Source organism: Amblyraja radiata, chromosome 6 (assembly GCF_010909765.2).
Source record: "Amblyraja radiata isolate CabotCenter1 chromosome 6, sAmbRad1.1.pri, whole genome shotgun sequence".
NCBI classification, from domain to species: domain Eukaryota; kingdom Metazoa; phylum Chordata; class Chondrichthyes; order Rajiformes; family Rajidae; genus Amblyraja; species Amblyraja radiata.
In genome coordinates this window covers 66,984,660-67,009,886 of record NC_045961.1, presented here as the reverse complement: position 1 = coordinate 67,009,886, position 25,227 = coordinate 66,984,660, and positions in this window count along the sequence as shown.

Below are 25,227 nucleotides of genomic sequence, written 5' to 3'. Positions count from 1 at the left end.
AGCCTGCTCCTTTACACCCGAGCAATGCCCCAAGAGATAGAATTAACTTTAGGATGCAAGTAAGCCTAAGCCCACTAGCTGAATATGTTTCTGAATAGCAGGAAATAATTGGTGACATCTCCAATGAGTCCAAACAAGATATACAGGTCTGGACTGGGTGGATTGGGTTGGGGCTGGAGTGGATTACTTAGGTTTATTCCTGAATATTTTCGGGCGGAATTTACTCCAAAAAATTTATATAACAATTTTACGGTGTGATTACTTAATATGTTTATGACAAGGTCAACTCCACTTTTACCTGAAGCATTATTATAGCTTGACATCTAGAGGACAGATATTTAAGGAGGCTGGCAAAGGAATAGAATAAAGAAAAGTATTTTCATGCAGTGAACCTGAACCCGAGGGCATCAGAACCCGAGTCCTTGCCCTCACTGTACCACCTCAGCCAAAGATAACCCACTGCTGTCAAAAGCAATTGTTTTACAAACAGGCACTTTTCAAAGTATTCAAATATATTTAATTACCAATATGTAATATAAATTAAACTAATGATAAACGGACACATAAAATATCAGTAATTTAAAAAAAACATGAATATAGAAATAAAATAAATAAGTCATCTCCAACATCTATCTTCTCATGGCTGGAGTCAATGTGCATTTCATCCTGCATAATTTAATGTTTCATTGACCTCAATATTACATACGATTAAGAGTACAAAGAGAGGGAGAGATTTGGAAGTCAAATTTAGATGTTGAATAGCCAGGCAGCATCTCTGGAGGGGATGGATGGCAGTGTTGTGGGTTGGAACTGTTCTTCAGAATGATTGTAGTAGGGGGGGAGAATGCTGGAAAAGAAGTGGGGGCAGCACAAAGCCTAAAAGTGATTTGAGGACCATGTGATAGTTGTAAAAATGGATGTGCAACAATGTGGTCGGGGAGGGGTAATGTAGGGGGACATAGGAAAGAGAAAGGGGGAATGGGGCATGTTACTTAAAATTTGAAAATTCAAACTTCATGCCATTAGGTTGTAATCCATGTGTCATATTCCAAGCGGATTAGGAGGTGCTGTTTCTACAGTCTTGGTGTGGCTTCATTCTGTCAATAGACGAGGCCAAGACAAAAAGGTCGATATGGGAATGGGAGAAAATGGTTAGCAACTGAGACACCCAGGAGATCTTGAGGGATGCTGCAGAAGTGTGCCCATTCTATGCTTGGTCTCATTGATGTGGTCTCGTCGAAAGGAGACCACATCGGGAGCACGGATTGCAGTAGCCGAGGTTTGAGGATGTGCATGTTGCACCTGGAAGGGCTGCTGAGGTCCATATATGGATGTGAAGGAGGATGTATATAGATAAGTGTTACATCTGCATTTGCAGGGGAACATACCTGAGGAGGGGATGTGATAGGTAGGAAGGGATGAATGAAACAAACAGTCATGGAGGGAATGGTCTCGGTAAAAAGCAGAAAGGAGTGGAGATGAGAAGATATGTCTGGAGATGGAATAATATTGAAGGTGGAGGAAATGTTGGGGTGAAAGGCTGGAAAGAGGTGGAGCACGAGCAGAAGTCTGGGACGCAGAGTAGACATGGGTGAGGGTTCTATCCACAAAAGCAGAGGGGAACCATGTTTACTGAAGAAAGAGGATATCTCGGATGTGCCCAAGTAGAAGCAGATACAATGGAGGCAGAGAAATAGAGAGTAAGGTATGGCATGCTTGCAAGAGACAGGGAGGGGAGATGTGATCAAATTAACAATGGGAGTTAGGGGAGTAGCAGACATTAGTCTGTCCCTTGTGATGGAGGAAGAGAGGTCGAGAAGGGGCGAGAGGTGTCAAGGATAGTCCAAGTGAATCTAAAGGTAGGGTGGAAGTTAGCAGTAAAGATGACCACTCAATGAGTTCAGTATAGGCATAGGAGACAGCACCGATGCACTCATCGATGTAGCAGAGAAAGAGTTGTGGAATAGTGCTAGGGTTTATTTGGATCAAGGACTGTGAAAGGTGAAAGTAGTCAAAGGTGAGTCATTGTTAAGGAAGAAGGAAAGCATTATTTCTGTCAAAATCCCTCATCACTGTAGCAAATATTGGGAGATTGGTACGGAATCTTTATAAGAGTCAGATGGGCGGAAGAATGGCAACTGTGACATTATTGCTTTGAGATATTATATCTCGCTTATCATGGAGATTTATTTTGTTCTATCCCACCTCACCAGCCACCCCCCCCCCCCTTTGTTGTGACTGGAAACAAACTTGTTCATGTTCTTTGCCATTTTAATGAAGGCTCTAGAATTTCTAGCACATTAACTGTTTCTTTCTTTTTACACAGATGCTGCCTAACTGGATAATGGTTTCCAACATTTACTCTTTTTTGTAATCTTCATGTTGCTCTTTTTCTATCTTTAATATCTAAATTTAAATTCTTAAAGATTCAGATACTATACATTCAAGTACATTAAAGATGCGGAGGAATTACTGTTGTTTGGAAGAATTACAGTTAAAGGTGGTGAAGTTTTAAATAAAAAACGGTGTAACTGGGACTGTCTTTAAAAGATGTTCCTCAACAAGTTCTATTCATTAATGAATTCTGGTAAACTGTTTTTATATTGAAATAAATTGAAAGACAGGGAGGTTAATGGGAGTCAAATTGGAATGGTATAAATGACTCAGGGGAGTTTGCACAGAAGTTAGCATAACTTGGAAAATTAAAAGCTGCCTGCATTATTTTTCACAAACCTTTCACTTGGGGTAAGGTCACAGGGAAGGATTCAGTTTTAAAAACTAAAACAATGATTACCAGTGACATGAGGGAATAGCTGAATATGAGATGGATCATGGTGGGATGGGAAGAGGGGGAGATGGAGGAGAGGGGGAGGCAACGGGCTATTGTCAGCAACTCTCTTGAATTTAAAGTGAACTGGGGAGTGAAATCGCTGAGACTTTTGCACAAAGTCAAGAGCTCATCATGATCTACCACCTCAAGGGAAGATGGAAATTTTCTGAATCAACATAATCATTTGAAGATCAGTGACTCCATAGAAAAAGTAGTACAATAAATTGTCAGCCTCAGAAAACGTTTAAAATTATATTTTCTTTTACCTTTTTAGTGGGTTTCCAGGGATTAAAGTAACTAATGACTGACACATTAAAGAGTGTATTTCTATCTTCTATCTGTCTATAATTACTAAAAGTCTGATGTTGACCACTTCCTGGTGTTCTTTATATTGATTTTAGAAAAAACGCTGCCACTTACGGCTGTAATTTTTGGCCATCTTACTCAGAGTCCCACTCCACTGTGCAGGACAAGAGGATTTTCCCCATCGATCAAAAATAAAAGAGTTATTAGTGTTTAAAAAATGTTGAGATTCTCTCTCCTGAAGGCCACGACCCTTCAGGAGGGACTATAAAACCTGGAAGTGTTGAGTGCCTCAGTCAGTCTCTGCAAGATGGGGGAGCGAGAGGGTCACGTCTCTCAGTCTGAGCTATGAATAACACTGAACACATTTCTACTAAATTGTGAGTGTGGTTTTACTGCCCTTTAGTGCCCTTAATGTGATTTGAAAATGAAAATGTGGTTGGTCCGAAATAAAGCATAGCAAATGGTTGTTGGTGGTGGTTGTTCGTTCGAAATAAAGCACTGCAAATGGTGGTTGGTTCGAAATAAAGCACTGCAAATGGTGGTTGGTTTGAAATAAAGCACTGCAAATGGTGGTTGGTTCAAAATAAAGCACTGCAAATGGTTGTTGGTTTGAAATAAAGCACTGCAAATTATGGTTACTTTGAAATAAAACACTGCAAACGGTGGCTGGTACTAGTTGGTTTGAAATAAAGCACAGCAAATTATTGTTGGTGGTAGTTGGTTTGAAATAAAGCACTGCAAATGGTTGTTCCTGGTGGATGGTTTGAAATAAAGTACTGGGATTGGTGGTTGGTTTGAAATAAAGCACTTCAAATGGTAGTTGGTTTGAAATAAAGCACTGAAAATGGTGGCTGGTTTGAAATAAAGCACTGCAAATGGTGGCTGATGGTGTATGGTTTGAAATAAAGCACTTGATTAAAACGTCTAAACTTGACAACCTCCTGTTTGCACTATATTGATTTTAGATAAAATGCTACCACTTACAGCTGTGATTTTTGGCCATCTTACTCAGTCCCCCTCCGCTCATCAGGTGCAGAGGATTCTTCCCATCAATTAAAAATAATGATGATGAATGATGAATACGTTTATTATCATTGCACAATACTGTGCAACAAAATTCCATTACATCTCCTCCGGTTAAAAAAATACAAACACGACAACCTTTGACACATATGTACACTTATTAGTAAAATAATAAATAAGTATTTAAATAACATTTAAAATAATTTGGCGGCAATACTTGGAATTACATTTTGCTTCCCCAGTGTTCTCTGTTGGAATTAAGCTCTTTTATCGCACATGGGTAGAAACTATTTTTTAGTGTGAGCCTTCAGAGACCTGAATCGCCTCCCAGAGGGTAGCAGAGTGAAAAGGTGGTTGGCAGGGTGGGATGTGTCCTGCTTGATATTTGTGGCCCGGCGCAAGCATCGGGCCCTATATATATCATCCAAGGAGGGCAGTTGAGCGTTTGTAATGCTCTGTGCAGTTTTTATAATTCCCTGCAGCGCCCTCCTCTCAGCCACAGTACAGCTAGCAAACCACACCAGGATTCCATAGGAGAGGATACTTTCCACGGCAGCAGCAGCGGCTGTGAGAAGTTTGCTCTCCACAGAGACCTCAGGAAATACAGCCGCTGATGTGACTTCTTCACGAGAGTGACGGTGTTCATTTGCCATTTGAGGTCCTGGGAGATGTTTATTCCCAGGAACTTAAAGCCAGTGACTCTCTCCACCATGTCTCCTTTGATGTATAAGGGAGCAGGTTCCTCTCTCCTCTTCCTCCTGAAGTCGACGACCAGTTCTTTTGTCTTTGATAGGTTGAGTACCAGGTTGTTTTTGGTACACCAGACAGTCAGTTTTTGGACTTCATCCCTGTAGGCAGACTCGTCGTTGTTGTTTATCAGTCCCACCACAGTCGTGTCGTCCGCAAACTTGATGATCCTGTTTGTACTGTGTCTTGGTATACAGTCATAAGTGTATATTGTATACAAGATGGGACTCAGCACACAACCTTGTGGCGCTCCTGTGCTGAGCGTCAGGACTGGGGAGTAATTGGACCCCATCCTGACAGTCTGTGGGCGGTCCGTTAAAAAGTCCTTAATCCATCCGCATGTGTTTGCATTAACACCCAAATCAGACTGTTTGTCCACCATTCTGCTGGGGATGATGGCATTAAATGCAGAACTAAAATCTACAAATAACATCCTCACATATGAGCCAGGACGCTCCAGATGTGTCAGTGCAGAATGTAGAGCTATGTTGATGGCATCCTCCGTTGACCTATTAGCTCTATATGCAAACTGATGCTGATCCAGGGTGGATGGGAGTGAGGACTTAATGTGGGCCAGGACCAGCCGTTCAAAACACTTCATCACCGTTGAAGTGAGAGCAACAGGTCTATAGTCATTCAAGCTGGTAATGGATGTTTTTTTGGGTACAGGCACGATGGTAGCAGTCTTAAAGCATTTAGGGACAGTGCACGTTGACAGAGAGAGGTTAAAGATGTCGCTAAAACCCTCTGCTAACTGGTCTGTACAGTCCCGCAATACTCTCCCTGGGATGCCATCTGGGCCAGCAGCCTTCCTGGGGTTGACCCTGCGGAGTGTTCTTCTGACATCCTCCGTACCATGAAATGGTATAAAAGTGTTATTAGTGTTTAATCTCCTGTCAATCACGCCATGAAGGCCACACATTTTCCGGGGGGATGGGGGAGGGATTATAAAACCCGGAAATGTGGGTGTGGCTCAGTCTCTGCATGATGGGAGAGGGAGAGGTCACCACTCTGTCTGAGCTGTGAATCATCTGAACACACTGAATGTCTACTGAAATGTGAGTGTTGTTTATGTGGTGTTTAAGTGATGTTTTGTGTGGTTTTATGGTGGTTTCACCCTGCATGAAATGGTATGAAACTTCATTTGAATGTGGTGGCCTTGCACCCTGCATGAAATGGTATGAAACTGCATTTGAATTTGGTGGCCTTGCACCCTGCTTGAACTGGTATGAAACTGTACTTGAAATTGGTGGCCTTGCACCCTGCTTGATGCGGCATGAAACTGCACTTCTATTTGGTGGCCTTGCACCCTGCTTGAAGTGGCAGGAAGCTGCACTTCAGTTTGGTGGCCCTGCACCCTGCTTGAAGTGGTAGGAAACTGCATTTGAATTTGGTGGCTTTGCACCCTGCTTGAAGTGGTCTTAATTGCACTTGAATTTGGTGGCCTTGCACCCCGCTTGAAGTGGTCGGAAACTGCACTAGAATTTGGTGGCCTTGCGCCTGCTTGAAATGGCATGAAACTGTACTTACATTTGGTGGACTTGCACCCTGCTTCAAGTGGCATGAAACTGCACTTGAATTTGGTGGCCTTGCCCCCTGCTTTAACTGGCATGAAACTGCACTTGAGTTTGGTGGCCTGCACCCCGCATGAAGTACTATGAAACTGCATTTGAATTTGGTGGCTTGAAGTGTTATTTTATTAAAAATTGTTACCAAATAAAACCCCAGAACATGTCATGTCACTTGATGCCGAGAAGGCGTTTTTATAGAGCGGAATGGATGTACTTATTCAATACACTTGAAAAATTGGTCCAAAATGTATTTCTTGGATCAAGCTGATATATCAGGCTTCTGTACTTACTAATAATCAGAGATTCCCTTTTTTCAGGCTCTTTCGAGGAACTAGACTGGGCTGTCACTTAAGTCTTTACTATTTGATATTTCTTTGGAACCTTCGGCCATCGCTATCAGGGAATCCCCTAATATTTTTGGTATTGCCCGCGGGAAAAGACACATAAGCTATCTCTTTATGCAGATGATCTGTTATTATTCATTACTAACCCTGAGAAATCTATTCCGGCAATAGTAGCATTACTTAATCAATTTAGTAGTTTTTCTGGTTATAAACTAAATCTTAGTAAGAGGGAGCTTTTTCCATTAAATAATCTAGTTTCAAATTATGGACAGTTTCCACAGATTGACTACCAAAAGGTTTACTTATTTAGGTATTAAGATTACCAAGAAACACAAGGAATTATTTAAAGCTAATTTTATGCCTTTAATTGACCATATTAAACAACAGTTTACTAAAGGGTCACCAATGTCCTTTTCCTTAATCGGCCGAATCAATGCTATTAAAATGTTCATTTTACCCAAATTTCTGTATTTATTTCAGATTACACCAATTTTTATTGCCAAATCTTTCTTTGATATTATAATTCCAAAATGTCTTCATATATGGCAGAAAAAAAACTTCCGGACTAAGTAAAAAATACTTACAGAAATCAAAAAAGATGGTGGTTTGGCATTGCCGAACCTTAGATTCTACTATTGGGCAGTCAATGTTCGTTATCTAACATTTTGGACAAAAGATTTAGAAGATACCCAATGCCCAGGATGGATAAATCTTGAACATGATTCCTTACAAGGGCTATCATTGGCTTCTATTCTAGGGGCCTCGTTACCTTTTACAATTACGAGATTGAATAAACATACGACTAACCCAATAATAAGACATACATTTCGAATATGGTTGCAATTTCGTAATTTTTTTGGACTAAATGATTTTATCTTATCGAGTCCTATCTTATCCAATTTTCTCTGCCAACCTTCTAGTACTGATCAAGTCTTTTTGTTATGGAAGAGGAAGGTAGCTTTTCGTGATTTGTTTTTGGATGGTTGGTTTATGTCTTTCGAACAGCTCTCCAATAAATATAATTTACCTAATTCACACTTTTTTAGATATTTAGAAATTAGACATTTTTTGAAGGCTACTCTACACCTTTTTCTGCTACCACATCAAACCGAAATGTTGGAAACAAATTTACATTTGAACCCTTATCAGAAAGGATTAATAACGACTATTTATGAGTTGATTTTGAAATTACAAATAGATATATTTGATTAAATTAAGAATAACTGGGAAAGAGAACTCCAAATTTCTCTATCTATAGAAAAATGGGAGAGGATTCTTCAATTAGTCAATCCCTCTTCAAGGTGTGCAAGACACGCTCTGATACAATTCAAGGTGGTCCACAGAGTTCATAGATAAGTTGGCTCGTTTCTATGGTCATATATATCCTACCTGTAACAGATGTAACTCTGAAGTGGCATCACTGACCCATATGTTTTGGTCCTGACCACTTTTGGAAAAATATAGGAAATACATTTTTTATACTATTTCTGTAGTCTTAGGTATTGATTTACAACCGCATCCTATTACGGCAATTTCTGGGCTACCAATGTTAGATGTTATTCATTTGTCCCACTCCACCCATCGGTTGATTGCTTTTACCACACTAATCGCCAGAAGATCTATTTTATTTAAATGGAAAGACTCCAACCCTCCGACCACACTCCACTGGTACTCTGAAACGATATCATGTTTAAATTTAGAAAAAAATCAGGAGTGACATTGTTGAACCCTTGGTTAAATTTGATAAGACTTGGGGAAAATTTATTCAACACGTTCACACAACATAAATTGCTCCCTCTCTAACCGTTATAAAAACTATTTTACCTCTATATGGTGGAATGGACTTGACGACAAACACTTAAATTGTTGAAATTCTCAGTTCAGATTCTGTTTTGCTTTGTATTTATTTATTTATTTCTTTGTTTATTTCCCCATCTTTTTTTCTTAAGTTTAGGGGGGTTTTGTTTCTCCCTTTTTTCCTCTTTTGTTGTCTTTTTAACTTTGTCTTTTTTCTACATTTATAAGTTTTCATTTAAAGATTTAACTATATTTACATAGAGACCGGGAGGTCTATATACAATGTGTATTTTGACATTGGACATATTAGGTTATACCTGTTATTAATGTAATCCTGATCCCTATGTATCAATATCATTGTTATGTTTATCATTATTCTTTTTGCTTTTTTTTTATGTTTTGTTTTTGTTTTTTGAAAAAAAACCTTATAAGAAGATTTTAAAAGAAAGAAAGAAAGAATTTGGTGGCCTTGCACCCTGCTTGAGTGTTATGAAACTGCACTTGAATTTGGTGGCCTTGCACCCTGCTTGAAATGGTAGGAAACTGCATTTGAATTTGGTGGCCTTGCGCCCTGCTTGAAATGGAATTTCAAGGAATAGCCATGAGTCAACTGCCAACCCACCAGCCATGAGTGAGATGCCAGCACATCAGGCTTGAGTGACTGAGTGGGTCCCACTTAGTCTAGTACATAACTAAAACTCTGATCTTGTTATGTTCCGGTTTGGCGGTCATTCTATTCCCACAAAAATAGTTTGCGATAGCGCCAAGATTTTTCGCCAGTTCACTCACTGTTCTCCTATACAGTGATTGCACCATGTTTTGTTCCGGTAGGTTGAATGTCGTAAAAGTTAGCGAGGTTTAAAAATCACGCATGCGCAGATTGATCTCTTCTCCTGCCTTCCAGTGCTGCGTGGATTAGTCTCTTCCCCTGTCACTCCTTGGGTCAGTCTGCCCCTTCCTGCGCCATTGCATCTTTAGTGGAGCTGAAGATAGCTGGCGGAGGTTTCCAACCGGACTTTCGGAGGGACGCAAAGCAGCCCCGCCCCAAGCAGCAGCCCCGCTTCGAAGACCCGACCCAGTCCAGCCCAGCATGGGAGACCCAGCCCAGCCCAGAGTTGGAGATATCGCCAATGTCGCCAAACAGAAAGCAGAGACTCTGATCCCGGTGTAGGAGAATGATCATCGCACCACCAATTTCAGCCACTACCCCTCTGATCCCCCTCGCTGGCTCCACCCCCCTTCCCCCGTGATGCCCCCCCTCTCTTACCCCGTCTTTCCTCTAAGCTCACTCGCCCCCGCCAACACAACCGCCTCCTCCCCCCACACACACCCACGCACCCCACCCATATACCCCCTCCCCCATACCCCCCTCCCCCACAACCCTCGCTCCCCCACAACCCTCGCTCCCCCACAACCCCCGTTCCCCCACAACCCCCGCAACGGTCATTCTATTTGCGCAAAAATGGTTTGTGATAGCACTACAATTTTTCGCCAGTTCACTCACCGTTCTCCTATGCTGCGATTAGATTAGATTAGATTATACCTTTAATAATCCTTTACAGGAAATTACAGTGCCACGACAGCTTCAAGACAGACATAACACCACACATTTCCTCAAATGGCTTCCATACTTAACAAGTTAAAATACAAGTTAAAATACAAGTTAAAAAACAATTAATTAAAAAAAAAAAGTGCAGTTATTTATGCGCATTATATAACCTTATAGCAGCTGGTAAACAGGACTTCCTATGTCTCTCAGTTTTGCACATTGGTGCAATCAGCCTCTGACTGAAGATGCTGCTCTTGATCACCTTCAGGGCATGGAGTGGGTGAGTGGGGTTGGTCATTATTGAACCCAGTTTGTTCAGAGTTCTGGCCTCTGCCACCTGCTGGACCGTTCATTGCTCAGCCCCGACCACTGAGCCGGCCTTCAAGTTGCATCAAGTTTTGTTCCGATCGGTTGAATGTCATAAATGTTAGCGAGGTATAAAAATCTTAAAAATCGCGTATGCACAGATTGTTCGCTTCTCCTGCCTTCCAATGCTCCGCGGATTAGTCCCTTCCCATGTCACTCCCCGGGCCAGTTTGCCCCTTCCTGCGCCATCGCGTCTTTAGCGGTGCTGAGAATGGCCAGCGAAGGTTTCCAACCGGACTTTCGCAGGAACCCGCAGCAGCCCCATCCCAAGCAGCAGCCCGGCCCCAAGCAGCAGCCCGGCCCCAAGCAGCAGCCCGGCCCCAAGCAGCAGCCCGGCCCCAAGCAGCAGCCCAGCATCGAAGACCCGACCCAGCACAGCCCAGAGTCGGAGACCCAGCCCAGCATCGGAGATATCGCCGATGTCGCCAAACGGAATGCGGAGACTCTGATCATGGCGGAGGAGAACGACCAGTGACCAGCACCCGCTGTGAGTCCCCATCGCACCGCCAATTCCAGCCATTACCCCTCTGGTCCCCCTCGCTGGCTCCTCCCCTTGATGCCCCCCTCTCTTCCCCCATCTTTCCTCAGAGCTCAATCTCCCTCCCCCACACACCCACCCCCCACACCCCCCCTCCCCCACAACCTCCCCCACAATACCCCCAGCCACCCCTCCCCCACAGCCCCCCACACAACCCCCCAATCCCTCATAACCCTCTCGCCCCCACAATCCCTCTGCCCCCACACACTGCTCCCCCCTAAAACCCCCTCCACACACACACCCACCCACATACATACCCCCCACACACACACACATCCACCCCCACAGACACATCTCATACCCTCCCCATCCCACACACCTCCCCCCCACCCCACAAACCCCCCGCCCCACACCGCACCTCCCCCCAAACCACCGTCTCCCCCCCCCCCAACACCTCCCCGTCCACACACACTCCTCCTCCCCTCCCACCCCACAACCCCCCCCCCCACACCCCCGCCATACACCCCACTTCCCTCCCCTCGCACATATGAAGAGGAGGGGGAGGGAGTGCTCGGGGATGAGGGGAAATGAGCTGCGCCTGCGCAGTTATGGGATATGGGTGAGTGGTGGAATATTGCATTGGGGGAATGGGTTGCATTGGGGGAATGGGCGAGTGGTGGAATATTGCATTGGGGTATGGGTTGCGTTGGGGGACCAGGCCTCCTGTGTGACTGGGCCCAACGGGTCCCACTTAGTCTAGTATGAACTAATTTTGTGGAGCAGAGATGAGTAGAGGCGAGCAGAGATGAGTAGAGGCACAGCAGGTATGTGTTCAGTTGGAATTGCCAGTGTTGCCTGTAGAATTTAGTGACCTTACAGCTTTCCACTGGCTACTTAGCTTATTCCCATATCCCAGAGATGTACTGGTTGGTAGGCTAATTGTTACGATAAATTACTTGTGATTTAGGTGGTTGGGTTTCAGGAGTTAATGTTGCCTAAAGAGAGAAGGTGGTAGAGACCCAATTGCCTTGTGGCCTCCTTTATCTTTCAGGAATGTGCAAGAAAACAACTGTTTGATTGCTATTACTTTGGGAATGCTGTTTTATTAAGTGGATGTAAAGATGATGGTTGAAGTTGTAACTCCTGCATCCTCCTTCAGAGGGCAATTAGACAGTCTGCCAACAAGATCTAATGGTTAGATTGGATGATATACATATTATCCACAAGAGCTGGTCACAAAGAATGTTGAAAATGGCATTCTGGAAGGGCACTAAAATAAACTTCCCAACAGACTTGTTTTATAGGTATCATACATATCATAAGGCATTGCTAATTGGGTGATACTGTATTAGTATTCAGGGGTGACCTGGAAATTTGAAGATGGCTCTCATATTGACCATAAGTATCAGACCAAATGTGTATGTTGCAATTAGCATCAGGTAATAATACATGGATGAAAACACTAAGAAATAACTGCTAAATTTTCAGAATGCACAAAAGCAGATGGGAAAATAAGCTGCAAAGAGGTCATATGAAAGCTACGGAGTACAGGTGACATTGGTTATGGGGAGAAGGCAGGAGAATGGGGTTAGGAGGGAGATGTAGATCAACCATGATTGAATGGGGGAGTATTTGGCCTAATTCTGCTCCTATCACTTATGATCATGACCTTATGACAAGTCGAAATAGATTAAGCAGATGGGAAAAGATCTTCCAAATAGATTATAATGTGGGGCAATGTGAATGTGCTTCTTTGGACAGAACTCTGAAATGCAGAGGTAATGGGTGTCTTTGTACATGATTTGCAAAAATATCCTATGCAAATATAAGACCAATTCTGTATGCAGCATCACAGGCACATGGACACAGAAAAACATAAAATGTAAAAATAAATTATTGTTAAAATTCTTTAAGTAAAATGAAAAGAGGCAAAATGTGGGACTTAAGGCTTCTGCTCATCCTGCCCCATGGTTCAGCGAGATGGTTGGGATTGGGATTTTTGTTGATAGATGCTGCCTTCTTAAGACAACACCTCACATAAATGCTTTCTGCGCCTTTTATAGAATGGGCTAAGTCCACCACTCTCTGCAGCTTCTTGTATTCCTGTGCTTCCTGTGGTACAGGGATATATTGTTATTGGACAGGTACAGATAAAATTGTCCAGTATTTACCATGGAGAAATATGTGAAAACCCACACTGCCCCCATCATGGACCCTTTCCAATTTGCATATAGGGCCAACCGGTCTGTTGAGGATGCTATCAACTTAGCTCTTCACTATTCCCTTCATCATCTGGAATCACCGAACACCTATGCACGCATCCTGTTTATAGATTTTAGCTCGGCCTTTAATACTATACACCCGATTAAACTCTACAATAAAATGTTGGACATGAGCATCCACCCAGCCATGTGCCATTGGATTCTACACTTTCTAACAAACAGACAGCAAAGAGTCAAGGTGGGTGAAAAACTCTCCAGCCCTTTGACTCTCAATATAGGAGCCCCCCAAGGGTGCGTTCTGTCACCCCAGCTCTTCTCACTTTACACCAACAACCTCACATCCCAATGCAGCTCAGTTAAAATTTTTAAATATGCAGACGACACAACAATAATTGGCCTTATCTCAGACAACAAAGAATCACAATACCATCTAACAGTCGATAGCGCAGTCAAATGGTGCGCAGACAACAACCTCCAGCTTAATACTTCAAAAACCTTAGAAATCATCATAGATTTCAGACGCAATCAAAACCACAAACCCCCGGTCCATGTCAACTCTCACCCCATAACCTCCACGAACTCATTTAAGTTTCTAGGCACCTATATCTCCAATAATCTAAAATGGCACATCAATGCAGACCACGTCATCAAGAAAGGTCAACAACGCCTATATTTCCTCAGACAGCTCAAAAAGTTCAGAGTCGATAAACACCTCCTGGTCCGTTTCTATCAATCAATCATTGAAAGCATCATCACCTCCTCAATCACAGTCTGGTACGGTAACACCGATAGTCACTCACTACACAGAATACAACGCATTGTCTCCAAGGCCTCCAGGATCATCAACTCCCCCCTCCCCTCAATCCATTCCAGTTATCTCCAACGTACCTCACAACAGGCAAAAAAGATCATCTCGGACCACTCCCATCCAGCAAATCACCTTTTTCAGTCTCTCCCTTCGGGGAGGCGCCTCAGGTCACTTGCTACTAAAACCACCCGCTTTAAAAACAGTTTCTTCCCCTCAGCAATAAGAACTCTCAATTCCGTCCAATAATCAGACAATAATATGACTTTTGATGTATACAGTGTCTTGTCTATGGTCTTTGTTTGTTCTTTTGCACTATGTATTGTTGGTGAGATTTGTGATTTGTGATGTGGTATGGATGCACTTTATTACGGTGATCTGTGTTATTAGTGGTATGTAACAAAAGCAGTGTACCATCATGTACCGAACCCAAATACCACCAACCCTGGTTGCGTGGCAATTAAAGATTCTATTCTATTCTATGTTATGCTGTGTGAAAAATGTTTGCGAGGGCTGGGATTTGCTCAGCTTGTTTTGAATAACAACTGATGTCATGGCCTTCCCAGGCTTTTGATTGGGTTAAGTATATCTTGGGGAAGACAGAGATCTTGGGGAAGATTAGTTTGCAAAACAGCTCCATGATTAAAAAGGCAGTCATTTGGAGAACGCTTTTCCAAAGTAGGAACAAATCTTTTTGTGAAAAGACCCACTGGCTCCAACAATATGTCCAGATCTTGGGCTCAACAACAACTAAACATAACTGGATGGTCTGCCAGGAACAACCAGCCACGTTTTAATTTTTTTTTTAAACCAAAAAAACTTTATAAGCTCATAGGTTCGTGGAGCAGAATAAGGCCATTCAGCCCATCAAGTCTACTACGTCATTCAATCATGACTGATCGATCTTTCACCCTCTTCCATTCTCCTGCCTTCGCCCCATAATCCCAGACATCCTTACTAATCAAAAATCTGTCAATCCATTACTGACATCATAAAGAATCTGGTCCTGTGCAGAGTGGTGTGTAAATGTATATGAAAAATAAATATTTTGACTTGCTAGAATCTGCCGCAAGATGGAGCAGCAATTCCCCAACAATCCACAATGATCTGTGATCAGGTTTTTCGGATATATTGCCCAAACAGATTTACTGGCCATACAGATTTATGCAAAGTAGAAAACGAGAAAATACTTGCCAACTCTAACTCATTTGCCAGAGACTTGTTCTCTAAACACTATTCATTGACTGTCTGGCCTACAAAGTTATCAACAATATTCACCTGAAGGGACATAAATAATTGATTTAAAATGTACCGTTCCCTGAAGAGTTATAGCCTGCATAAAAAAAAATCAGCTTTAATGAACACTCAAGGCCTAGGTACATTTTACCAAATGGTTGTCGTATGCCATATCCTGCATGCTATGTGGTATAATAACATACAAAAAAATCATCAGAGCAACATGTTTCTTCAAGGATGGAACAAACAGAGTTGAAAGAGGAAATATATTTGTAGTATTTGAATTTTTAGAAGGCACTTAACAAGATTCCACATAAAAGGTTGGTAGTATTGAAGCGTGTTTCAATGGATTGAATGGATTATTTCATAGAAGACAGTCGGAATAGAATGATTCAAAGGATATACTGTAACTAGTGAAGTACACCAAGGATTCATTCTTGCCTCTCAATTGCTTAAGAATTGTACTAACATTCTGGAGAAGAGGAGAAGGGGTCATATGAGTTTGCTGAAGACACAAAGGGTGACACAGTGGCACAATGGGAGTATGCTGCCCTACAGCACCAGACCCAGGTCGATCTGACTATGGGTGCTGTCTATACAGAGTTTGTATGCTCTCCCTGTGACCTTGTGGGTTTTCGCTGGGTGCTCCGGATCCCTCCCACAATCTAAAGACTTGCAGGTTTGTCGATTAATTGGCTTCTGTAAATTTTCTCTAATTTGTAGGATAGGACTAGTGTATAGGCGAATGCTGGTCGGCGTGGACTTCGAGGACTGAAGGGGGTGTTTCCACACTGTATCTCTAAACTATCTCCAAACTAATCTCTAAACTAAAAAATAAGTGTGAGGAAATGTTTTGTTGAGGATATTTGGAATTTTTAAACTGGATAAAGATAGGTTGAAGGAGTGAGTGAAAAACTTAGATTTTTAAATGGGAAAGTGTGATGTTTGGTAAGAGGATTTTAAAGGCAGATGTTTACACAAGTGGAGGAAGGTTTCAGATTAACAAGTATAGAAAGTTCCAAGTTAGCTTTCCTTTTGTAATAAATCAACAGTAGGTAGGTTGTTCTTCTCATTTTATCAACACATTTTCTGTTACTCTATCAGCGATAGTCTTTGACATGTAAAAGTTCATCAACCAAATTGTGGGAGATCACACTGAGCAACTTTTAAATAATTTACTGATATGAAGATTATTTGGTTTAGACATGCAACAGTTTTGAAATGGAAATACATTTTTGTTTCAATATTTGCCCCTCACCTACATTCTTCATAAAGGAGGGATGGGATTAATCCAAATAAACAGTGCACGTCTTATCTTATTGTTATAACACAGTTGGTGGACATTTGGCTCATGAGAACCATGCCATCTCCCTGAGGTGTAACCACTTTAGTTACATGTCTTCTGTCCTTATTTCCCTGCACCACACAGCCCAATCTGAGTCCATCAATGCCACTTTGATTCTCTTGATTCCTTTGAGGGCATGTCCTTCGAAGAATGGAGAAACCACAGCTCCCAAAGGAAACCCAAGTGGCTGATCAAGAATGTGTAATCTCACATAGCATTCCAAGGTAGGTCAAATCCATACATTTAGGCTTTGTGGCAGGAACAATAACCTTTGCAGTACCAACCCCAATATTTTTCAGATGCCAGTTAATGTCAGAATGTCTAAGGCATGATACCTCACCAATATGATTTAATCACCCCAACAATTACAGCTGCACTGTATGGTTCCCAGAGTTTAGGGCAGCACAGAGGCACAGCTGGTAGCGTTCCTGTCTCTCAGTGCCAGAAACGGGGTGAGAGATTGCAACCTTCACGTGGTCCACCCTGTTTCGACAAATGCAATAAACCCAGAAAGAGCAGGTGTGTTCCATAAAGAAGCCACCAATATCCAATTGCAAGCTTACACAACCACATCCCATCTTGGCTCCCGCTTTATCCTTACTAACAACCTCGCTTGTAGGTCTCTTCCATCTCCCAGTTATGACTTTGTCAGACTTATCAGGGTGGAACAGTTTTAGTCTATGTTTTCTGCCACTTTCACTAATGTTCCCACAATAGATGGCTATTTACCGGGTAAAGAAAAGGGATATTTAAAAAGATGTAAATTCTGATCTATTATTGGGATTATTAGAACCTGAGTGTCCCAGTCTCACTGGATGCGATGACAGATTTCAGCCTAATCTGTACCTTTTCCACATGGCCGAAACTATCAGGACTGCCAAGTCTGCAAATATACAAGGTGAAAAATGTTCTTGAACAATGTATCTTATTGCTCGAATTTCACACTGTCCTCTGTGAAAAACAATACATCTTTTATGACATAGGCTGTTCAGTTAAGATGAATAAGAACCCCTGGGTTAGGCAAGGTAAATAGTGATAGCAGTGTCCTACACTCATTAGCTGCATTCCATAAGTCAAACACAACCTTGCCAATGATGCAGGTACTGACAAACAAGGACAGCTTCACAGACCAATGTTATTAAAGTCTGATGGATTGCAGGCTTTGCAGAGAACTCCTGTTCATTATTTAATGCGATTACAAAATTTGTCCTGACAAGCCATAATCAACTATATGAAAAAGGAAAAAACTAATTACAATACGGTTTATTTGTCACATTGCACATAAAGTGCAAGTGAAATGAATATGTCAGCAGCGGTGCAATGATAAAGAACACACACAAAAACACAATAAAAATTTAACATCCACCACAGCATTCATCACTGTGGTGGAAGGCACACAATTTGGCCAGTCCTCCTCCATTTTCCCCCGTGGTCGGGACCTCAACCCTCCGCAGCCATTGCTGCTGGCGTCCAGATGGTAAAAGGACAAGGTACAAGTCCAGGTAAGTCCAGGATCGGCTCTTCCCCACCGGAGACCGCGGCTTTAAGTTGGTGTAGGCCGCAGGCCGGCGGTCGAGATTTAAAGTTTAAAGTTCCCGCCGCGCCGCAGCCATAAGCACCGCAGACCGCAGGGCCGGCGGTCGAAGCTCCCCTCTAGGGGTGATGGTAAGTCGCCACCGCGCCCGCGGTAGAAGTTTGCCACGGGCCGGCAGTGATGGCTTCTTCTTCCCCCGGGTCCCCCACGAGGGATCCCGGGCTGCGGACGCCGCGCCAGCTGGAACTGTGCAGACTGCGCGCGGCTTCAGGCTGCCGGCTGCCGCGGGCCAGCGAAACGGAGCGCTCCCCTCCAGCGCTCCCCCTACTGCAATACCTCTTATTAAAGTTCATCATGATGTTGCCATGCTAACCAGTGCTCTCACTTAACTTTTTTCTCTGTTGCTAGCTGGGCAACCTAGACAGCTTTTTAGGTTGACAAATGACAGTTTAGGTGGTCATCTAAGACGGCTTGCATGACGTGTGCGATAATGTGCTCGGACGAAGTGTGTAGTTACCAGTCGGAATTCTGCTCAATGAAGCATTCACATATTTAATTCACATGTTTAATCAATAATGTTTTATTATTGTTTATGTATCATTCTTAACTGTCACTGTATGTCATGTTGTCACGTGAGCGGAGCACCAAGGCAAATTCCTTGTATGTGAATACTTGGCCAATAAACTTGAACTTAACTTAACTTATTATTTCTGCTTCAAATAAAGTCACAAACTAAACATATTCACCAATCAAGACATGATATATACCAAAATGGCATGCAGCAAAATTATAATACAGTATCTCAACTCTTTTGACACATTGCAAGGAATGCAATTTCTATTATTTCCTTCCATTTCCAAACAAAAATGTGGTTGGATTATTCAGCGTATTATCAACCTCGGAGAGATCAAGTGCAGACTTGGCGATCGCTTTGCATAACACCTCCACTCAGTTCGCAATAATCAACCTGATCTTCCGGTGGCTCAGCACTTCAACTCCCCATCCCATTCTGAATCTGACCTTTCTGTCCTGGGCCTCCTCCATGGCCAGAGTGAGGCCCACCGCAAATTGGAGGAACCGCAACTCATATTTTGCTTGGGTAGTTTACACACCAGCGGTATGAACATTGGCTACTCCAATTTCAGGTAGTCCTTGCTTTCTCCCTCCTTCCCCTCCCATTCCCAGCTCTCCCACAGCCTACTGTATCCATCTCTTCCTTTCTTTTTTGCGCCCCCCTCCCCCCCCCCCCCCTGACATCAGTCTGAAGAAGGGTCTCGACCTGAAACGTCACCTATTCCTTCGCTCCATAGATGCTGCCTCACCCGCTCATTTTCTCCAGCGTTTTTGTCTACCAACGTGATCCCACCACTGGCCACATCTTCCCATCTCCTCCCCTGTCGACTTTCCGCAGAGACCGCTCCCTCCATAACTTCCTGGTCAATTCATCCTTTCCCACCTATACCACCTCCTCTCCTGGCACTTTCCCTTGCAACCGCAGGAAATGCTACACTTGTCGCTTACCTCCCCCCTTGACTATATTCAAGGACCCAAGTATTCTTTCCAGGTGCAGCAGAGGTTCACCTGCACCTCCTCCAACCTCATCTATTGCACCCGCTGCTCTAGGTGTCAGCTGCTCTACATCGGTGAGACCAGGCATAGGCTTGGCGATCGCTTCGCCCAAAACCTGATCTCCCGGTGGCTCAGCACTTCAACTCTCCCTCCCATTCCGAATCCGACCTTTCTGTCCTGGGCCTCCTTCATGGCCAGAGTGAGGCCCCCCATAAATTGGTGGAGCAACAACTCATATTTTGCTTGGGCAATTTACACCCCAGCGGTATGAACATTGACTTCTCCAATTTCAGGCAAGTCCCTGCTTTCTCCTGCCCTTCCCAGCTCTCCCTCTGCCCACTGCCTCTTCCTCTTCCTCTTCCTCTTCCTCTTCCTTTCCTTTCCTTTCTTTTTCCCCCCACCCCCCCACCCTCACATCAGTCTGAAGAAGGGTCTCGACCAGAAACGTTACCTATTTCCTTCGCTCCATAGATACTGCTGCTGAGTTTCTCCAGCATTTTTGTCTACCCATTCACACAAGTTCTGTTATCCCACACCTGTTTCCACGCTGTATCTTTAAATTAAACTAAAAACATTAAAACCAGAGGGAGTCAAAAGAAGGGCCATTTCTTCTATCCAGAGATGCTGGCTGCTCCATGGAGTTCCCCCGCACAATTAAAGCATGAACCAGTCTTCACCCTACCATAATTACGCAACCAGACGCAACTAAATTTAAGGCAGCTTTTTTTTCCCCAATAACCCTTTTTTGCTTAAGTCCAAGTCAAGAGTCAAGATAATTTTATTGTCATGTGTCTCAGATATAGCAATGAAATTCTTGCTTGCTGCAGCACAACAGAATATGGAAACATAATACAGAACAGGAGACTATATACCATAGACTATATATATATATATATATATAGTCTGTTATTGTTCAGAGTTTGGAGTTCGAGTGGTGGCGCCATAGAGTGTGGCAGCTTTGCCTGCAGCTGAAAGTTTTTCACCCTTTTTTAAATTTTTAGTGTGTTAAAGGTTTTGTTCTGGAGGCCTTTTAGTCTTTTTATGCGGGGGGTGGGAAGGGGGAAACCCTTTTTTCCAGTCCCTACCTGGGCGAGGATGCGTCCTTCCTCCGAGCCGCATCTTCGCCCCCTCCTTGCGGCCTACCACCTGGATTGGTGCAGTCTTTCCTGCCGGGGACCGCCCAGAGCTTCGAGCTGCAGCTTCAGCGGCAGCGCAACACTAAGGTGCCAACGCGGAGAGGGGCGATGCCTTACCCGGGTCGCTGTGTGGAGCTCCGGAGTGCTGGGACTGCCAACTTCAAACTCCTGGAGCTGTGGGCCGCGGAGGTTCCAGTCGCAGCGGCGCTGACTTTAAACACTGCGGAGCCTGGGATCTTTCGCCGAGATCGCCAGTGTTGGAGCTCCAACCAGTGCAGCCTGTATACTTCGGGAGCCGTGGTCTCCAGTAGGAAGCGGCCATTTCGAAACTCCAAGCCGCTGAGAGCGTTCTACCGATGCCGGAATTCCATCATCCGACAAGAAGGCCTGAAACATCGGGCCACCGTAGCGGCGACTGCGGAGGCCTCAATATGCCCCGACCACGGGTGAACATGGAGGAAGTGGACTGAACTTTGCTGCCTTCCCTCACAGTGGGAAATGTTCCCGCTGTGGGGATATGTTTTTATGTTTAATGTTAAATTCTATAATGTTGTGTTTGTTTATTTTATTGGTGTGCTGCAATGGCAACTCAAATTTAACTTCACCAATTGTTGTACATGACAATAAACGTCATTTGTTGTTGCCTTTGACCCTTCACCACCTCCAGTTTAAATTCCATTTGGAATATTTTTGGAGTAACTCTTGCTCACTGAAGCAAAAGTTACTCCAGGGAGTTACTCCAGCTCCAGGGAGTGATTCTGCGTTGGTTTTCAGCGGTCGCGGCGAGGCGGCGACTGGATAGCAATGGCAGCCAGATCTCCCACAATGCCAAGGGAGGGAGAAAGTGCCCGGCGCCGATCAGTTGCCCAGGCAGTGCCCATGTGCAAGGCGGCCAATGATAGAAACATAGAAACATAGAAAATAGGTGCAGGAGGAGGTCATTCAGCCCTTCGAGCCAGCACCGCCAATCATTGTAATCATGGCTGATCGTCCCCAATCAATAACCCGTGCCTGCCTTCTCCCTATATCCCTTGATTCCACTAGCCCCTAGAGCTCTATCTAACTCTATCTAATGATGTGCTGGCCGTGGTTGTGCGCATGTGCAGGGGGGGGGGGGGATGTGCAGGCCGTGGCAGTGTGCTTGTGCAAGGCAGCTGGCCGGTCGGAGCGGAGACCCGAGACCCGGCCAAAGATCATAGAGTGGAGCCCGGTGGCCCGGACACGGATGGCGGGCGGAGACGGAGAGTGACAGAGATATATAAAGAGGGGGGCCCACTCACAGTTGAACGGCAGGTGTCCCGGGTGCTTGCCAAGCTGGGCAAAATGGCATGGCTTTTAAGTTGCCCAGCGGGACTTTAGATGGCAATTGGCACCCAGGCAACCGTTAATTTCGAGCCGTGCTAAAACAGTAACTGTTTATATTTTCAGTTCTCGCAACACCTTAGATATTGAACTGACATCTGATTAGCTGCCTGTGAAATTGGTGAACTGAACCAAGTTACCAACTGATTCACAAGAGGTAAGAATACACGCAGAATGGTAAATGCTGACAAGTAATTAAACAACTAATGGAGAATGATAAAATAGTGAATGTTCACAAACATTGGGTCAGGACTGAATCATGTGCTTATGACAATTAAAGTCCACATTGAACCTCAGAAAAACTGAACACCTTCCATACTTGGTAGCTATCTTTGGATGCACCTCTAGTGCATTGGCAGAGCTTTGTCATTCTGAGGAAAAGGGTATTCACAGATCAAACCCATTGCTAAGCTTTTGGTCTACCAAATAGCATTGATCCCCAACCTTGTACACTTCTGAGACACAGGAGGCATACAGCAGGTATCTCAAACCACCAAAGTTGTATCACCAAAGCCATCTCTGGAAAACTTTCTAAATCCACTGCAAGGATAAGTGGACCAATCTTCTCTTCCAGGAAAATGATCCCAGCATCGAGGCTCAGATGGCCCTGACAGGCAGGATACATTGTTTCCATATCTAACCCCAAATAGATGAATCAGTCACAAAGTTATTATACTATCTTGCCTAAGATAGAAAAGTTAAGTGTTAATATTATTACCAAATAAAGACAAGTCCTCAGCACCAGCTTAGAACAGGAAATAAAATCATAAAAGTAAGCATTAATTAATTAAACAAGCTTTCTGGATGCATTCACATCAATTATTAATAAGATATTTGCATTTTTGTGCAATAATTTTGTGTCCAACAACCATGTTTGTCTTGTGCCTCCTCGCCTCGATGATGTCTACATTTGCACAATGCCTAAAGCGAATTTCTGGCAAAATTATCAACAACATTCATCAAAACCTATCCTAAAAGAAGTGGATGTATATTCTTGAGGTGAGAAATAAATAATAGACTGGAGAATGAAGTGAGGCGCACTCTGGAACCTTGCCTTAGGATAATTGCTGGCTGTTTATGCTGATATAATGCTGATGATCACATCAAGAAATCGCAACAGGCATAGTGAGGAATGTTCCACAACTGAAAAATATTACCTATCCATTCACACCTGAGTGGTTCAAATGGTCAGGTCCCAAAAGGGGTGCGTATCAGAGGGGTCTCATGCCATTATAAATAACTCCCTGATGACTTCCTGCCATGAATCTCCTCTGCACAAGGAAGCTGTTTTTGTGCAGTGTTCCACAGAAAGCAGTTTCATTTGCCACCAGAGTTTCTGAACTGAAATAATGCTGGTTGTACCATATGTGAACACAAGAATACAATAAAATAGTACTTAGCTTCACCATTAAATGATGATGGCTGGTGTAGGCAGCCCACAGTTCCATTTCTGTGCCTTTTCACCATACCACTCACAAAGCTGGAGAGGACGGGATGCAGTGAACACATGATGGGTAAGATGAGGCATTGTGATGCTCGCAGGATGTGGGAGCCCAGGGACACAGATGGAGCCTCTGGCTGCTACAACTGTGGCAAGTGAGTCCAGGTTCAGCTCCTGAAGGACCACCTTGGGGCACTGGAGAAGCAGCTGGATGACCTCGGGGCCATCCGGGAAAATGAGAGTTTCCTGGACAGGACCAACAGTGAGGTTGTCACGCCGAGGATACCGGAAGAACAAAGGTGTGTGACTGAAAGAAAGGATGGTAACCATGGAGTGCAGGAAACCCGGGTGGCTGTGCCTAATGAAAACAGGTACGCCCTCTTGAGAACTGTCGGGGGAGATGACGCTTCCTGTCCGAGCGGCGGACATGTCAGTGGCACCAATCCTAGAGATGGGACTCGACCGGCGAGACCGACGTCGGGCAGAATCATAGTGGTGGGTGACTCCAATGTCCGAGCAGCGGACAGGAGATTCTGTGGTGGCAAATGAGACGCGAGGATGGTCTGTTGCCTCCCTGGTGCCACGATTCAAGATGTCATGAGCCAAATTCAGAACATCTTTGAGAGGGAAGGTGAACAGCTGGCAGTAGTTGTGCACGTGGGCACAAACGACATCAGGAAGAAGAGGAAGGAGGTTCTGCAATGTGAATTTAGAGAGTTAGGAAGAAGACTGAAAAGCAGGATTCTAGGGTGGTTATCTCTGGATTGCTTCCAGTACCTCATGCTAGTGAGGACAGGAACAGAGAGAAAGGGGATCTGAATGTGTGGCAGAGGGGCTGGTGCAGGGAGCAAGGATTTAAATTTATAGACCACTGGGATCTCTTCTGGGGTAGGGGTGATCTGTACAAAAGGGACCGATTACACCTTAACTGGAAGGGGACCGACGTTCTGGCCTTTATAACAAGAGGAGTTGAGTATAGGAGCAAAGAGGTCCTTCTGCAGTTGTACAGGGCCCTAGTGAGACCACGCCTGGAGTATTGTGTGCAAATTTGGTGGCCAAATTTGAGGAAGGACATATGCTGAGAGAATGGAGCGGCTGGGCTTGTATACTCGGGAATTTAGAAGGATAAACATAGAAACATAGAAAATAGGTGCAGGAGTAGGCCATTCGGCTCTTCGAGCCTGCACCGCCATTCGATATGATCATGGCTGATCATCCAACTCAGTATCCCATCCCTGCCTTCTCTTCATACCCCCTGATCCCTTTAGCCACAAGGGCCACATCTAACTCCCTCTTAAATATAGTCAATGAACTGGCCTCAACTACCTTCTGTGGCAGAGAATTCCACAGATTCACCACCCTCTGTGTAAAAAAAGATTTTCTCATAAATTCATAAATGATAAGAGGGGATCTAATTGAAACATATAAGATTATTAAGGGTTTGGACACGCTAGAGGCAGGAAACATGGTCCCGATGTTGGGGTAGTCCAGAACTAGGGGCCACAGTTTAAGAATAAAGGGTAAGCCATGTAGAACGGAGACGAGGAAACACTTTTTCTCACAGAG